This window comes from Ammospiza nelsoni, chromosome 8 (assembly GCF_027579445.1).
Source record: "Ammospiza nelsoni isolate bAmmNel1 chromosome 8, bAmmNel1.pri, whole genome shotgun sequence".
Lineage (NCBI taxonomy): Eukaryota > Metazoa > Chordata > Aves > Passeriformes > Passerellidae > Ammospiza > Ammospiza nelsoni.
The window spans coordinates 3,285,153-3,302,819 of NC_080640.1; the positions used below are offsets into that span (position 1 = coordinate 3,285,153).

General features: G+C 47.9%; 1 protein-coding gene across 2 annotated transcripts in view; it reads left to right on the forward strand.

The window, feature by feature from the left end:
• Positions 1–861: 861 nt before the first annotated feature.
• Positions 862–17,667, forward strand: part of CTBP2 (C-terminal binding protein 2) — a 132,400-nt gene continuing 115,594 nt past the window's right edge. Inside the window, exons 1-2 of one of the 2 annotated variants that reach the window (XM_059477490.1) lie at positions 940–980; positions 9,372–9,468. The gene's annotated coding sequence lies outside the window, so the exon portion shown is untranslated. Of the gene's footprint in view, positions 981–9,371; positions 9,469–17,667 lie in introns of both variants that reach the window. The other variant, XM_059477488.1, reaches the window with a different exon arrangement.

A 17,667-nucleotide genomic window follows, 5' to 3' on the forward strand; every position in this document is an offset into this window, starting at 1 on the left:
CGGGCGTCCCCCGGGGCCGCTGGCGGTGCCCGCGCTGCTGCCGCTGCTGCGGGGCCGGGCCGGGCGCGCTGAGCGCGGGTGGCCGAACAAAGGCGGCGGCAGCGGCCGCTGCTGCCCGCCCTCCCCGCCCCTCCGCCGGCCGCCGCCGAGCGCAACAGGCGCCGCGCCCCGCGGAGCCCCCGGAGCCCCGGCGAGCCCCTGCCCTGCCCCGCACGGTCCCGGTGCCGCTCCCCACCCGCGGCGCCTCCCGCCGGCCCCCCCGCCCCTTCCTCGCTGCGTCTGTTTGTACTTTAGCTGATCCACTAATCCCCCGAGAGAGCCTATTTGTAGTGAAGAGTATCTATAGGGGGCGAGGCTGGTCCATGTGGGTTTGTGTCATTGGTTTGCAAGGAGAGACCCCGCCTATTGCCAAAAAAAAAAAAAAAAAAAAAAAAAAAAAAGAGAGAGAGAGAAAAAGAAGAAGGAAAAAAAAAAAAAAAAAAAAAAAAGCGAGGCAGTGAGAGCCTCTACCTCCCTTCGCTCACCCAGCGTGGCGAGGGGGAGCGGCCGCTCCGCCCAACGCCGCCCGGGCACTTTCTGGCTTAAAAAAAAAAAAAAAAAAAAGAAAAAAAAACCCCAAACAAAAAAGGAAAAAAAAAAAAAGCAGGAAAAAAAAAGAGGAAGAAGGAAAGGGGGGGGGGCGGGGAAGAGCGGCCCTCCCCCCCAAGTTGCAATTAGCATCCTCTCCGCTGCTGCTGCGGGGCTCCGGTGCCCCCGTCCGCTCCCGGCGCGGCGGCGGGCGGAGCAGGAGAGCGGGGAAAGGGGGGGGGGTGGGGGGGAAGGATTAAGTTGGTGTTTTTTTTTTTTTTTTTTTTTTTTTGTGCGGTGTGCGAGCGGGTGGCGTTTTTAAGGTGGATCTCCGGCAAGCAGAGCCCGGCGGTGGATGCGGGAAGGGATGCGGCGGTGAAGAGCGGCGCGGGGCTGGCGGCGGCCGGGAGCAGGTAAGGGAGCGGCGGCGGCTGCGCTTCCCGGCGAGAAGGACAAGGGAAAAGCGAGGACATCTTTGCTTTAGTCAACCTCACCGGCGAGGGGGACAGAGCAGGCAAAAAAAAAAAACAACCCGAGGAGGGGAGGGTAGGTGGAAATGTGATGGTGGTGGGAGGCGGCCGCGCAAGTTGCGCGGGTGGGCGCGGAGCGGCGGGGTGAAGTGGGAAATCTTTTGTTGTGCCGGGCCCCGCATTGTTTACTTAGTGCCGAGAGCCGCCGACAACATCTGCCGGGGGATTAACGGGGCGGCGGCGGCAGGAAAGTTTGGGCAAGGGGGGAACCCCGCGGTGCGGCGCGGCCGATGCTCCGGGGGACGCGGAGCAGCCGCCGCCTTGCGCTGCCTTTATAATTTATATTTTTTTTCGGGGGGGCATAGTGTATTTAGTTATTGCCTTTTTTTTTTTTTTAAATCTTAATTTTAGGTAGATTACGGGAGGGAAAAAAATTGGTGTAGCATTTCAATATTTTTTTAATTTAAATTTTTTAAAAATATTTTTATTGCTGCTGAATAACCGCGCTCGCCCCTCAGTCACTTAGCAACTCTGCACGCTCCTAACCCGCGGAGGTGCGCGGTGTCCGCGGGGCCGCGCCTCGCTCCTTCCCTCCCACCTTGTACCCCTCCGCCAGAAATCAGAATCATTTCCCCACTATTTATTTATTACGTCTATTTCCCTCCCTCGATCTGGACATTTTAAGCCTTTCCCTGGTATCACCAGAATGAAAAATCAGAGGGGGTGCGTGGATTTTGGCACTGAGATTGTTCTTTTCGCACCCCTCCGCTCCACCATAAAAAAAAAAAAAAAAAAAATTTCACCCCCCAAACTTGCAGGACTTGCTGAGGGGGAAAGAATAGGCTTTTGTCCTGCCGAGGGACGTGCCCCCAAGGTAAATCCCGGCTGGAGCTTAGAGCCTGGTACTTCTCCGGGTCTCAGGGCTCCGGCTGTGCTGGGGAGGAGGAAAGTAGGAGATGGAGATCTCAAAGTAGTAGAAGTAATTTCTTCTTTCAGCTGCACTTCTCCTCTGCCTTTGAATTGCCTGCAATGAATGTACGTAGCTCTAATTGAAGTACTTTAATCATTCACACTTGATTAAGTGCACCGTGACCGGAGGAGAGGAATACACACGGTTCCCCAGAACGGGAGGGGTGGGATGACATTTTAATCCTGTGTTTTAAAAAACATTAGTGGAGCAGGAGGAAAAAGCGATCGGCGGTGAGGGCTCGGTGTAACGGTCCCTTGTCCCCGTACAGATGGTGGCTTTCCTTCGGGAGGAAATCCCGGTTTTTGCCGATATTTGGGCACGGGGGAGGAAGAAGAGGCACGTACTTTTAGGTTTGTTTAAGCGGAGTGAGGGAAATAATGATAGACGAGATGCGTGGTGACAAAATGCTTTTGTTCCTGTTTCCATCAGTGCATAAGGGCGCCGACCTGCTTTAGCATTCTTTAAAGGTCTCTCTTTTACCAAGGAAAATTGAAGACGGTCTCATTATAGGAGAGTGTGTTTGGAATACTATGAGGTATTTATGAATTCTGAGGTGACTGTTGGATCTCAGACATTTCAATTACGCATCCTCTAGTAAAAAAAAAAAAAATTATTTGTAGCGGTGTGTTCTGTAATGTGTTCCTTCCATAAAGCTGATTTGTGCTCCAGCTCCGGAGCTGGCGGAGGGAATGAGTCCGTCCACGGGGCTCGAATCTTAAACAAGGATTTCTGTTCTTTGCCTGGCAAAACTTTCTGCTGCAGGGGCAGCCCCGAGTTCCTATGAAAGCGATTGTTTGGGAAACGTCAGCTATCGTCAGTATTTTTCTGGAAAATCTGGCATCGTGAATGCAGGGTGGTATTTTTAGAAATGAGCTTTTTATTTTTGGAGGCGTTTTGTGAAACCCACCTGTTAGCCATTAGGGGGGACAGAGGTTGGCTTTCATCCTTAGCAAACGTGGGGGGGCTCAGGGCCGTTCCTCACTTGATCCAAGCTCTCCCCAGTCATGGGCAATCAAAATATCTTTCCTTTTCGAAGTTACAACCAAGTGTTTCTGAAGCTAAGCAGAAAATAAGGTAGTTCAGTCAGAGTGGTGGCACTCTCCTGTGTTTAGGAGCACGGATTGCAGGAGCATTTGGCTTTTCCTTTCTCTCCTAGAATTTCAGACTGAGATGCTTCCCCGGTCCAGGGTTTTATTGTCAATTTTATAGTGTACAAATCACAGGTGATGTTTCCTTGCTGTCAGCTTTACCTGTTTCTGAGGCAGTTTTCCAGCCCATGTGGATGTGGGGTTTGGCTGCCCCTTTGCTGACAGCTCCCTCTCATCCCCCCACTCCTCCGAGGGCAAAGCTGTGCCCTTTTCCCACTCCTGCTTTTCCTGGGTGGAAAACACTCACAGGAGTTTCCCCACAGCAAGAACTGCAGCACAAACTGTCATCTTCAACTCTGTCGTTTCAGCGCACAGATTTGTCACTGGGGTCTGGTGATAATATTCCTTGTATCAGAAAAAACATCAGCCTCAAAGTATGAGGTCCCGGGCATGAGCTGGTAGTAACACACTGAAGCCTTTGGCCAGAAAAGTTGATTTATCCATCAGGCTGGCTGCAGTTCAAATAAAACTTCTTCAGTTCAGCTGACTCCGGCAAGAATGAAATACACTAATAAAAAAAAACCCTGCATCTGGGTTTGCCCAACCATTTGGAAAAGGTAGGTTAATTTTCCCTGGGTGTTTACTAGCTGTGGGAATTGACAGGGGCTTCATGTTTAAAGCAGAAGAAATGGAAAAGCTGCTGGGAACACAGCGCTGGCAATTGACAAGTGTTTTGTTAAGATCTGGTGGATGAAGCTGTCTCATAAACCTGATGGGTGTCACATTTGCTCCTCACATACATCTAGGGAGGGTTCCTGCCTTTGCTTTGCATTTTGGTTGTAGTAAGTTAAAGGAGTAAAGAGTGAAGCTTCTGGTGAGCAATTCAATTTGGGCTGATGACTTACACCTGCCCTAGAAATTGGGTTTTTTTCAGGTCCCTCTGTCCAGCTGTAAGGGTATTTAGATTATGGGCTCTGAAAGGAGGAATGGTCAGGGCTCACAGCTGAATTAAAGACCAGGAGGAATGGCTGCAAGATGATTTTTGGGGTCCTCTCTTGCAGGGAGCACTCAAACTTTGGAGAGGAGGTTTTGGCAAGTCACTGCTGGTTTTGCTCTGGTTACTGGGATAGCAGAATTGTTTTAGGCAGAAATTGGTGTTTTCTCCATTGCTGTTTGTGGTGCTGGAAGATGTAACTTCAAATGCAGTTTGTCACACCCAGTATGAGGATGGAATTCTAGAATGCAGTTTGTCATGGTCAGATATGCCTGGGCCACCTCCCATTCCTTATGCCACGTTCCCATGGTTGGGGTTTTTTCCCTCCTTCTCCTTTGCCAAAGGAAACAAGATAAGATTTAGGTGAAAGGATGAAAAACATCATGACCATCCTCTGCAGCAACAAGGTCTTGGAAACCAAATCTCTCATTGTACCACCCACGTGTTTTCTGCTTCTGCTCTGCCCCGTCGTGGTGAGGAGTCTGGGATTTTGGCATTTCACCAGGGAGTCACCACATAACACTCTGTGTGAAGTCAGCAGGAGTTTTGGTGACAGAGCACAGAGAAGTCAGTGTCACTTGTTCAGTTCTACAATGGTGCTTTATAAGTGTGCTCTCCCCTTTCTTGCACCAGAGATTTTTTTAAGAACCAGCAATAAACATCTGGAGCTTTTTAGTTTTTGTTTCTCCTCTCTGAGGTGATAATGCAGGTGGGACATTGGAGTTTGCTTTTTGTTGGACTTGATCTGGGTGAGGGGGGAACATGGTGGTGCTGTGTGGGAAGGTCATGGGGACCCTCCTGACAAAGTTTGGGTTTATGTTTTTCCTCTGTAATGTTTTTATAGAATCACAGAATGGTTTGATTTGGAAGGAACCTTAAAGCTCATCCAATTCCAACCCCCTGCCACGGACAGAGACACTTTCCATTACACCAGGTAGCTCAAAGCTCCACCCAGCTTTGCCTTAAACACTTCCTGGGATGTGCTGTGATTTATTGGAGCCTGGTTATGTGATTTGGAACTTCCATGGAATTATCAGAAAGAACTACAGCTGTAGTTGAGGGGAGAAACACGTGGTGGAAGCAGAGTTTTGCACCTGCATGATGTGGAAGTCAATGTGGGTGGGATGGAGTTTGCTTTGCCTGTCTGAGGTCTGTAATTGTGTCCTGTGGCAGGAGGAGTGTGGTGAAGAGCAAGAACAGTGTTTTGGGGTGAAACATCAAAGCTGTGCTGCTGCAGAGGATGCCCCAATGTGCTCTGTGTGTGTGTCACTGCCTCTGTTCCCACTGGTGGTGTGATTCTGGGTGTTTCACGTGTTTTATCCAGCGGGGAGATGAGTGTAGCTCCCAGGGTGTTGATGTCAGACCTCTGCAGCAGCTCAGGCAAGGCTCAGCATGGTTGGAACCAGCTCTGATGGACCCACCAACCCTTCCCGGAGATCATCAGTGCTGCTGCCTGGTGGGGTTGCCGATTTTGGGGGTTTTATGGGATTTTTTTCCCATCCTGGAATGCCAGCCAGGAGCAGAGCATGCTCTGGGGGATCCTGGATTTTCCCAGGGGAGGGCAGTCCCTGGAATCCCTCTTAGGGTCCCTGTGCTCCACAGCTGGCAGGAGCTGTGTGTCCATGCATGCCAGGCTTATTTTGAATAATTCAGCCTTGTTTTTCACATACATGGTTCTTTCAGGGTGGATCAAGGTAGGTATCTTGATAGGCATCCATAAAGTCTCATCTGTTCTGAGACTTTAGGTAAGATTCAAATAAAACCTGAATTACTCGAATGCATCAGTTGTAGATTTTAATTATTAATGATTTGCTCCTTTAGCCATATCTGGCAGTGATTTCACCTGTCCTTTAAGCCAATAAAAAAACAGTGGTCGTGCTGAAAGTAACTGCCCTGGGCTCCTTTCCATCCCTCCTGATGGAAGTAGGTTTTATATAGTTTAAATAAACCTGGTTGTTGAATTTTGGGCTCTGCTTCACCCAACAGCTGGATCAGGGTGGGATTAGGAAGGATCTTTGCCACCACACTGGCCAAACCAAGATTAACCAAATCCCACCATTTTTTCGGCCCAGGTGTAGAGTTCAGGTTCCTTGGCTGGGAGTTTTTTGAGGAGGTGCTGTAGGGACCTGGTGGAGCTGATTTCCACAGCAGTTGTGCTGCAGTTGCTCCTGTGTACATTCACTTGTGCAGTGTTGACAGACACTCAGCCGCTGTTTCTGTGCAACAACACACACCAATTATTACAGAAATAGACCCCTGAAGCAGGCTCAGAGGGAAAACGTGGGGATTACAGACACAATATTTACAAGGAGCCAAGTCTTTAATGAGACCAGGAATAATGCAGATGGATTCTCTGTTGCTAAATATAACAGATATGTAATGGATGCTGTCTATCTTCTTTTTTTTTTTTCTTTTAGTGATCCATTCACACTGAAAAAAGAGAAGCTTGTGTGCTGAAGAGGTTGGCACAAAATTGTGGGATATTCCAAAATTAGCCTGGCTTTTGGTTGTTGCTGTAATGACTATAAATGTGTGGCTCTGCAAGGTGTGAGTGACCCTGGCTGGGAGCGTGATGAGCCCCTCTGAAATGCTGATGGCCTTTGGGATAGTAACAGGTGCACAAGGAGTGCAGGATTGGCCCCAAAAGAGGCAGAGGGAGGAGATGGGAATCTGTAAATCCTGTGGTTTCCATGCAGCTGGAGCTGGTAACATCATTGTTGGGGTAGAAAATGAGAAAAATCATCAATGAGTCCCTGTGCAGGCAGTGGGTGTCACACCCTGGGGTGTGGGGAGTGTCCTTTGTTGGTGTTAGTGGACAGAAAACCCTGCAAATAAATTCCCTTTTAAAAAACAGCTGAGGCCAAATATAAGAGATGCTGGTGGTACCTGGAGAGTTGTCAGGTTTTTTCTCATTTTGATGTTGAAAACCAAGTTTTCTATGAGAGGGGATGTTGGAAGGACCGAGTAAATTAAGCAAAGTAATTAAGCTAAATAGTAGATGTTACATTTAAAAGTTGAGAGCCTTAAGCTTTGCTGTGATTAGTTGTGGATGAAATTAATTTCAATTCAATACGTGGAAAAAACCCTTTTTCAGTAGTTTTCATGTTCTCATGGTTCTTAGAGGTTTCATGATCCTGCAGCACAAGCTCATGTAGGTTTTATATTTGCCAGTTGTTTGAGCTTTTCCCTTTTTTCCTACAAAAATGGTACAGTGAAACATCAAACCTGAAATTGGGATGTCCCAAAGCTTAAAACTGGAATAGCTGTGCCAACTTTAGCTTCACCCTTTGCTGGGGTGAGATTTCATTCTGGTCTAGCCACAAGGAGTGAGGTTGTGGCCACTGGTTTTTGTTGTGGTTGTTTCTGAAAAAAACTCCATTGAATGATGTGTCAGGAGGGAGAATGGGTTTTTTAAGGTGCTCTGGGTTTTTTAAGGTGCTGGCTGCCGAATTGGGGTGCTCCAGCTCAGTCCATGTCTGCACATCCAGGTGCCTGAGAGGGGAATCAGTGGCAAAAATCAGAAATCAGAGCTTGAGGGAAAGGGAAGGGGATGCAGAGAGAAACTCTGCCTGGTAGTGATGAGAGCAACAAACAGTCCTGAAAGATATTAGAAATAAAAACTGGGTAGAAAAATCATAAATATTGCACTTTTTTGATGGGGAAAAGTAATGTTATGTTTAGTCCCTGTGAATGTTGTGGTAGAAGTGAGTGTTGAGCAGTCACTGCTGTAGTCAGACCTTTGTGCTCCTGGTGCCTCTCACTGAAGAGGTTTACAGAGCTAACTGAGCCAGTAATGTGTATTTTTTACTGAATCTTGAACTACTGAAGAGTTCCTGTGAACTGTGGCAATGCTCACCTTGTGTTATTGTAGAAAAGCAGGAAATGGGCTGGGCTGAACAGCGCAGACCTGTCAGCTCCATGTGAGCCCTGGGCAAGCATCCTGAGGATTTATTTGAGGATGGAGGCAGGATGGTGATGCCCTGGATGGTGATGCTCTCACCTCCCATTGGTATGGGTTTAGGGGCAGCACATCCTTGAGAACCAACTTTTCTTTTTCCACCTAAAGAGCTGGTGAATGGGATTGATAAAAGTAACTGAGGAGGATTTGTTTCTTAAAATTCAGCAAGAAATGCAGCTTGGTACAGAAGCTCTCTTTGGACTGGGGATGTGCAGGACAACTGGCTGAGCTCTCAAAATCCAGCGGTAAAACCAGGAATAATTCCCAAACAACCCTTTCCAGCAGCCTCCCTGAACATTCATTTTTGTCCTCACGCTGCTTAATGTTTGAGCAAGCTGTGATAAGGCAGAGAGTCACCGCAGCTGGAGCTTGAAATGTCACCAGGGCTGGCAGAGTGGTAAATAACAAACAGGAGTGACTGCTGCTGCTGGTGACAGCAATTTGTATTGCTTGGCTACAAGCAGGTAATATTTCTCAGATGGCCAACTGTAAATTCCTCTATCTCAGGGCAAACAAGCCGGGCTGTAGCTCCAGGATGCTGCCTGCAGAAATCACGCCCTGCTGGGGCAGTGGGGAGGCACAACCAGCAGCACTGAGATGATATCGTGGCCAAAGGTCCTGTGTGCTCCTGTCTGTGCTGGCTGCCAGGCTGGGGAGGGACGTGGCAGCCTCCCTGTCCCTGCTGCCTGCCCAGGAGGGGCTGTGGGAATGCCAGAGGAGCCAGGAAGGGGCGCAGGGGAAGGGGCCAGAACCTCTGTCTGCCTGGCTTATCCAGGAGAATGCTGGAAGGTGAATTAATTAAGGGGATTAGTGTTGTCACAGGGAAAATAAATTGGGTAATAAAGAGTTCTTGGGTCTGGCAGGCGGAGTTTTAACAAGACCTGAAAGCTGGAAGGTGAAGCCAGAAGAACAGAGCTGAGGTCTGTGGTTTCAGCACTGATGATGGTGGAAGAGGCTGCTGGAGGTGCTGGTGATTTCTCCACCTCTGGAAATGCCAAGTTCAGGCATGTTTGCTCATTGGAGTGAGTGAGGCTCAAGCAGGGATTGATTTAGGTAAGTTAGTGTGCAGCATGTCAGGCTGGAAAATCACAGGGGTCTCTTCTGACCTCAGAATCCACAAAAGCCCATCTTTAAATGAGAACATCTAGGGATTTGCAGATCCCAAGCTTCAGCATGACAGATTTTTCTTCCAGAGAGTGACTTGCAGAAAGGAAACCTCTGTCTGGAGGGGGAGATTGCAGGGTGGGACCTTGAGCACTCAGGAAAGATCACAGGTTCTTCATTTCCCATCGTTTCCTTAAAGAATGCCTTGTGTCTGTCACAGGGATGAGTTACCTCTGGGCCAGCACCAGGAACCTGGCATGGGGCGAGAAGTTCACAGGGACAGCGTTGGTCCATTTTGTGGCTAATGCCTGGCTCAGGTGAGAGTTAATTGAGGTGCAGGATTCCTTTTTCTGATAGTCATTTGCTGTATCTAATTGTGCAGAATTTAGTCAAGCTCCCAGCCCGTTCTTGGTGACCATGGTACAACAGAAATAACTCCGTCCCTGGTGAGAAACCTACGAGCAGAAGAGTGAAGACTGATCCAAACAGATCAAATTCAGATTTAGCATTAATTGTACATTGCTGGGGTAGTGGTAGGTATGAAAGCAATGTGTTTGTGTGCATGTTTATTTGTATTTTGAAGTGGGAATATCCAGCTGGATGTTTGCAGGTTTACTCTGCTTTTAGGTGAGTTTGCAGGTGGGTCTGCCCATCTCATCCATCATTCATGGATGGGGTCTGTGGGATTGCTGGGCTCTGGTCTGTGTGGTGCTTGAGTGTGCAGGAGCTGCTATGGCAGGAACATTGTTTCATATCTATGTGTATGTGTATATATCTATATATATCTATATCCACCTGTATATAGTGTATGTGTATATATCTATATATATGTGTATATATAGTATGTGTATATATCTATATATATCTATATCCACCTGTATATCTGTTTATCTACCCCTGTATCTATGCACAGAGGTCTACCATGTCTATCTCAGTTTAAATATATATATATATATATACAGAGGTCTGTATCTGCTAGGTTTACACTGGTTTTTTAGGTCTAGAAGTTAAATATGTTAAAAACCAGTGGCAAAGAAAACAAGGAGTGGAAAAATGTCAAATGACAATGTTGTTTGGTTTATTTGGCTTCTCGAGGTGTCCCTGTGCTGTGTGATCTCTGGGAGAGGAGCTGGAGCAAAGCAGGAATTGGTTGGTGCAATTAAAAGCAGGGCAGTGAGATGGGCTCTCATGGTAACACAGCCTGGGCTAATGCTGTGAATTAAGGACATTTAGATGTTTGCCTTTGTATGATTTAGCTTAAACAAACAAACATTAATCTCATTACTCAAGCAAATGAAATAAACCTTTAAGGCACTTAAACCGTGCCGATGGTAGGTGTGTGTCAGAGCAGTGAGACCCGTCTCTGCTCAGGGCATCTCCTCCTGAGAGTAACTTACTCCTGGGTGTAAGTGCTCCCAGCAGGGGCTGCTGGAGGAGTCCCACAGCTGCTCCTGAGCTGGACCCACAGGGATGGATCATCAGTCCAGCTCCCGGCCCTGCAGACACCCCAACATTCCCACCTTGTCCAAATGCATCCCTGGGGCTGTGCCCATTCCCTGGGGAGCCTGTTCAGTGCTCACCACCCTCTGGGGGAAGAACCTTCTACTGATACCCAACCCAAACCTCTCCAACACATCCTGCTGCAGTTTGGGAATGGCAGATCCTCCAGTTTGGGAATGGCAAATCCTCCTGCACTTTGAGAATGGCATTGTCCTGGCTGCAGAGCCAGGGGCACAGGAGGTGAGAGGCTCTGCTGCCAAGCACCAGGCACTGCTCCCCGTGCTGCCATGAGTCAGGCACCGTGATGCTTCTTCATCCTTTCATTGTAAGAGATGGGATTGCAGAGGTCCTTGTGGGGACGTAATGAACCCCCCTGCTGCTGTCACACACAGCCACGTTTTCCTGTGTGCCACGTCCTTCCATCGCTCTCAGGCTGAAATGGATGTGACAAACCTCAGCCTGGAGACACTGGGGATTTTCTTTTTAAGTGTCCTGTGGACTGCACTTTCTTTAGAGGAGAATATGAGAATTTTATTAGCTTGGACGTGCCAAGCTAGCCCAGGAATTTTCTGTTGTCCTTCAATTGGATTTGTTTGGGCTTTGGTTAGGCAGGGAAATGACTGAACTCCATGTCATGTTTATAAGATCAAGAGTACCTTGCTATTTTCACACAGATCTCTTAATAGAGATTAAACACAAAATAAAGCAGAATGCATCAACAGTGTTATTCCCATAAGCAATATTGTAACTTGTATGCAGTGTAATTATATTTTGTACACTTGCCAATTAAGCAGTTACGCTTTAGAGAAAAATTACTTTCAAGAGATGGAGGAAAAGTATTGCAGTAAATCAAATAAAATATACATGTGTTAGAGGAGTTTGTGCATGCAGCTGAAATGTTAAAATTTCCTGCTGTGTTCAGGTTGTGGTGTGCATAATGATTCTCCGTGTCCAGTAGCTTTTTTGGGACTTGAAAATAGCAGATAAAAGAAAAAAAAAAGGCATGAAAACCACATTTCTTCCTGGGATAGATACACACCATGTAAAGCTGAGGTGTTCAGTGGGTCCTGGCCTCCATCCTCTCTCCTGCTGAACTCCTGCACAGGTCTGTGCTCCTCAAGACCCCTCCCAACCCAAACCAGTCTGTAATTCTGTGTTGTGTGTCTAAAATGGACAAGAGCACTGTGGCTCTTGCTACCCTTTAGCTCTGTGAGCCTCTGTTTTTTTAATATCTCTTGTGGTTTTTTCCTCTGAGCCACTAAATGAGCATTTTCTGGGGCAGCCACCCCACAGCTCATGGCCACGGCAGGGTCACTGCTGCTTCACAGGCTCAGGGAATCCCAGAATGGTTTGGGAGGGAAGGGAACTTAAAGATTATCCCTGCAATGGGCAGGGACACCTTGCACTGTCCCAGAGTGCTCCAAACCCCAGTGTCCAGCCTGGCCTTGGGCACTGCCAGGGATCGAGGGGCAGCCACAGCTGCTCTGGGCACCTGTGCCAAGGCCTCAGTACCCTCCTAGAGAACAATTCCTGCCCAAAATCCCATATAAACGTCTCATGATCACCCTCATCTGCACCAGTGCTGTGGGCTTACCAGGGTGCTCCAGGTTTCTGGCTGAGGTTGGAGCTCAGCAGCCCCAAAACCTGAAGGCCTTTTGTGGGGCCTCCCAGCCCCAGAGCCTGAAGGCCTTTTGTGTTCTGCTTTGTCCCTTCCCAATCCCACCTAACCCTGCTGTACACCACGTTGGCTGGTGCAGGAGGAAGGGGCACTTGGAACAGCATTTCCCTCACAAATTGATGTTTTTCTGTGAATTCAGTGTCTATCCCTTGGAATCTCAGCCTCAGCACTTAATAATATCTGCTCTAGGGAGTCGTGCAGGTGTTGGCTTGTGTGAGTGATGCCATGTTCATGTGCCACAAGCTAAGTCCCAAAACCCTGAAATAACCTGAAAGTGTACCCAGAAACTCTGGTAATCCCCTGGGAATTACAGGAAGCTTTGTAAAGTCATAAGGAAATTACCAAGGTACTGATACTTGCTGAGCAGGCACAGAATCAGCCCAATAGCTGTTTAATTATTTTTCCTAATGTAAACTTTGTGCAAGGGAGTGTTAGGGAGTTTGAGCTGCTGATAGAAATGATACAAGATTTTTTATTGCACTAAGAGGTCTTTATTTGAGGGTTTCAGAATATTTTGAAGAGCATCAGGTTAAATGCGCTGGTCAGCTTGGATGGGGCTTGGAGCAGCCTGGTCTAGTGGAAGCTGGCCCTGACCCTGGAAAGGGGTTGGAAGATGATCTTTAGACCTCTCCCAACCCAAAACATTCTGTAATTCTGTGTTGTGTGTCTAAAATGAGTCTAAAATGATGAGAGCCCTGTGGCTCTTGCTCCCCATCACCTCTGGGAGCCTCTGTTCGTGTAAGATCTCGTGTTTTTTTTCCTCTGAACCACTAAATGAATATTTTCATCTGGAAATCAAATAATTTATTTAAAAATCACTTTCCATTGTATAGAATTAGGAGTATCTCACTTGAAATGCATCAAAAAATGTATCAAAGTAAAAAAACAACCCTCAGAAAACTCAAGTGAGGTCTGTTGGGAAGGAAGTGCTGCAGACCCTTCCTAAGTTGTGCTGGTGGCCTGGTGATCATCCCTCTCTCACTGAAATCCATGGGATGGGTCAGGCTCTGGGGTCTGTGCTGCTCCTGCCTCCATAAACCAGCACACACAAGCAGCCTGGGCTTGGGAGGGTTTCCTGACCTTTTAAAGTGTACTGTGTGGGGAATCATCTGTCAGCAGTTCAGTGGTGGTCCTGCTTGAAGGATGCATCAGTGTTTGCAGTATAATCCCCTTTTACCTGGAGGGTTTAACCAGCCGCAGCATTGTCTCCTGTGATGTGCATCTTTCCCAAAACTAGCTAGTTTAAAATAAAACAAACCACTTTCCAAGCGGCTCTGCTGCCCCTTCCTGAACTCTGTACCGCACAGGCAGTCCCATAGGTCGGATGAGGGAATCCAGGTGTTTGTTTTTGAGGTGTGGCTGCCTTGGTGAGGCACAGGGCTGGCCAGGGGGTGCTGCTGGAGCTGTGTGAGAGGGCTCTGCTCAGCACCCCTGGCTCCCTCTCCTGCAGCCTTTGGAATGAGCTGGGTGTCCTCTGAAATGCTCACGTCCTGACTGGGAATGGCTCAGCCTGACTGGCTTCTGCTTTCTGTGTTTCAAACCTGCACATTTTCAAAGGCTTACCAAAGGTGTTTGCATGGAAAAGCTTGTCATGGGGGTTTTGTTTAAAGATGACAAAATAAAGCAGTGAAATAAAAGAAAATGATGTAGAGTAGGGTCACCAGCTGCCCTCCAGCTCTGCTTTCCTGGACCCTGCCTGGCAGCATCACATCCCCACATGGGCTGTGGCAGCTTCTGCCTTCCCCAGCTGTGCTCTGGGGAGGATGAGGATGTGCTTGGGCAGGCTAACACTCACCTGCTGGGATCCTATTCCCATTTCCACTCCTGTGCTGGGTCCCTACCTCCTCCCCTCTCACCCTGTCCATTCGCTGGATCCACACGGATGGTGTCAGGCCTGTTGTTGCTCCCCTCCAGCCCTGAGCCTTTGCATCCTCAGGAGGCTGGCAGCCAAGGCAAGGTTATTTCTGGGGGTTTATTTTTAGCCTGATGCTGCTGGCCCTGCTGTTGGTGCTGGCCATCACTTTGTGATCTAGTGGTGATGCAGTGGGGCCGTGGCTGTGGGTGGGATTGTTCCCCTGGGGCATCATCCCTGACCTCCATCCCAGTGGGAATGCCCACCAGGCTCTGTCACTGCCCACAGCAAGCAGAGTGTTTTGGAAATGCTGAGGTTTGGAAGTGCTGAGGGCTAGTCACAGGGCAAACTGCAAATTTTGTGTAAGGTTAAATAAATGTTCACCCCACGTTGTCCTGTGTGTTTACATTTTGTGAAGGTTTCTTGCCTTTCTACTGACTTTGTCACAGATTAATTCCTGGATTTATTTGTAGCTACATTGCTTCCAGCAAGTTTAGGGGAATTGTCCTGCTTCTAAAATCATCTATTTTTCTTTATATCGTGCACTTCATTGCCTTGAAAACTGTACTATGAGTCATACTAATAAAAAGTGAGGCTAAATTGGATTTGGCATCACTTTTTTTTTACCAACCTAGCACAAAAAGACCAACTTTCTGCTCAAGATGCAGGACTTTGGTCAAGTTGAAGATTTTCCTTGTTGTACTATGGGTTTATCAATGGCTCATAACCTTTCCTCCTCTCTCCCACCATCCCAAGCCTCTCTGATAGTTTTAATTTGAGAAGAAATAAGCCAAGGTGTGCTCTAAGGAGATGATTATCACAACAGAATAATTACGTTTGGGCACTTGATTTGATTTGTTAGCTGGAAGATTAGTTGGAAGGCAGAGAAGAAAATGAATGCATTGTTGACTGCAGGAAGTTATTTATGAGTTTTTACTTATGTTTAAAGGAATTCCCCCTGTGACTTAAGTAGCAGTGCGATTTATGGCCTATCACATTGGCTAGCTGAATAAATAAATAGAATAAAGACAGGAAGAATAAAATGAAATGGTACCAGCTTTGGTGGGTGTAAAGTTTCTGTTGTGGAATGCAGGAAGCCATGGCTTTCAAAAACCCAGATCAACAAAAATAATGCCCATGTGAATGAAATCCTAGCATGTTTTACATTAATTATGTTGTGGCAGGAGAAATGCTTGTGCACTCGCACACTCTGTGTGGAGTTTGTGTTATGGTTCTATAATTTCTTCCATAACTATCTTAAGGTGTTATTCCTTATGTTATGGTTCTGTAATTCCTTCCATAACTGTCTTAAAGTATTATTCCTTCCCTGGGTGCTTCTCCCATTCCTGCTTCCACAAATCAAGCAAATGGCATGATCCAGCAGGGAGGAATGGTGTGCTGTACACCTAACACTGAGAGCTGCTGGTGCCATTCACTGTGGTTGGACTTGATGATCTTAGAGGTCTCTCCCAACCTCATTACTCTGTGGTTCTGTGGGTCTGCTGGCTTAGGAAACCCTCAGGAAGTGAAGGGGCTGCTTGGAAGTGGGGACAGGTTTGGACAGGACTGACTCCTGCAGAGGGGACTCTGCAGTTGTCATTGGAAAGCTCCTGCTGGGAATTCACAGAAAGCACTCTGAGAGGGGTCAGTGTGTGTCCTGCTGCTGTCACAGCAGACGTGGGGCTGGGCTGTCCCTCCATGGGCTGCTCTCCCAAGATGTGTCCGTGTTGCTCTCATGGCAGAGCAGAGCTGTCCAAGGAGGCTTTTAGCACCCAGCGTGGTTATCACTTGACTGTTAAATCTTGTCACTCCATCCCTGGTGTTTTTGAGTCGTGTCCTGGGTCAGCAGGGTGCAGTAAAGTGGAAATAAAGGCCAACCTCCTGCTCTGGCTCAGGAGAGGGCTGGTGACGAGTGCGCTGATTCTGTCAGAGGAAATCAGGGATGCTCCTGCAGGGATGGGAGGCCAGGCTCAGCTCCTGCCACGCTGCTGGGCTGACGCTGATCTCCACCAGCTGCTGGCAGGCTCCAAAACTGTGCTCCACAGTAGCTCACATGTGGGTCAGACTGGCTGTGCTTTTGGGAAGCCCACCGGACAAATCTCCTGCCTTTTCCAGGTGGCACTGGAAAAGTGGCACGTGCCCTGCACTGGCAGTGCTTGGGGACAATGCCAGGCAGAAATGCCAGACAGAAAGCAGCCTGCTGGCACCTCCCAAGGCTGCCACTCATGAGTGTTAAACCTTCAGGGACTGAAGGTGCTCCCCTCAGGGCAATGGCCTTGCCTTCAGATGCTGCATGTACAGGGTTTGGTGATTGGTTCCTCCAATTATTCCTTGGAAAGGGAAGGGAGTCCTGCCTGAAGTCCAGACCATTTGTTTTTATGGACAAAACCTGTAGGAAGACCTTATGGAGGTTTGGAAAGTAGTGTAAAGTGGCTGAACTTGATTTAAACATTAAGAAAGATTAACTCTTGTGCTCCCCAGCAATCCAAAGGGATTGGTGGGACTGGACTCCACAAACCAAAGGGGATGGACACAACCAATGCTGAGCTGTCCCATTTACACCTCAGCTGTTTGGTTTTCTTGTGTTTGTGTGTTACGATGAATAAAAGCAGCTGGGTAAACTGAGAAGCAGAAACAGAACACAAATTCCTTACTGTGCCTACCCTGCAGATGAGTGTTGGTCAAGGACCACTTGCCAAGTGCAAGGAATGGGAATAACACTGCCTCAGCTAGCCAGAAGACTCCTTGGTTTTTGTGGGGGCAGGAAAAATGGTTTGGATGGGATAGAGAAGGTGCTGAGTGCCCTCACCTGGGAAGTGATGCTGTGTCCTTCAAGGGGCTCAGGGCAGAAATGAGCTTCCCCATGTGATGTGAATTTGTCCAGGTGTGGTAGATGTCAGGCAGGATCTTCTCTGGTGGCCCAGCTCTCCTGGCTTCTGCAGGAGATGTGATTTAGCGGAGCCAAGGAGGAGCTCTGAGGGGCAGCTTCTCATCATTGAGAAACCCATGAAAATGGATGTGCTTTCCTACAGTGTTCAGCTTTCCCTGGCTGCATTTAAGGGATGTTTCTGACACTGATCATCAGTGTTGTGTCAGCAGAAGGTATTGACAGAGCCATGAACCAGAGAGCAGCTGCTCACTGAGGGATTGGGTATTGATATTTATGTCATGAGTTCCACAGCTCATCTTTGGGAATCCCCAGAAATCTTGGTCACCCTTTACAGTGGTTGGTGGAGGGAAGGAAGTGGTGGAAAATTACTTTGTTCCCCCTCACAACTGAACCCACCAGTGTGTTACTTTCCATGGTGGATGGGTAGGAATTGGAGGATTTTTAAGCACTGGGTATAAGCTTGAAGACAGCCAGATTTGGTGGTGATGGTGATTTATGTCACAGTGACTGTGCTGTAATTGTCTGTGTTATGCACCAGAAAGTTGAGAGAGCATTAGAATAAAATCTTTCAATAATGTGCAACAAATTCTCATCAT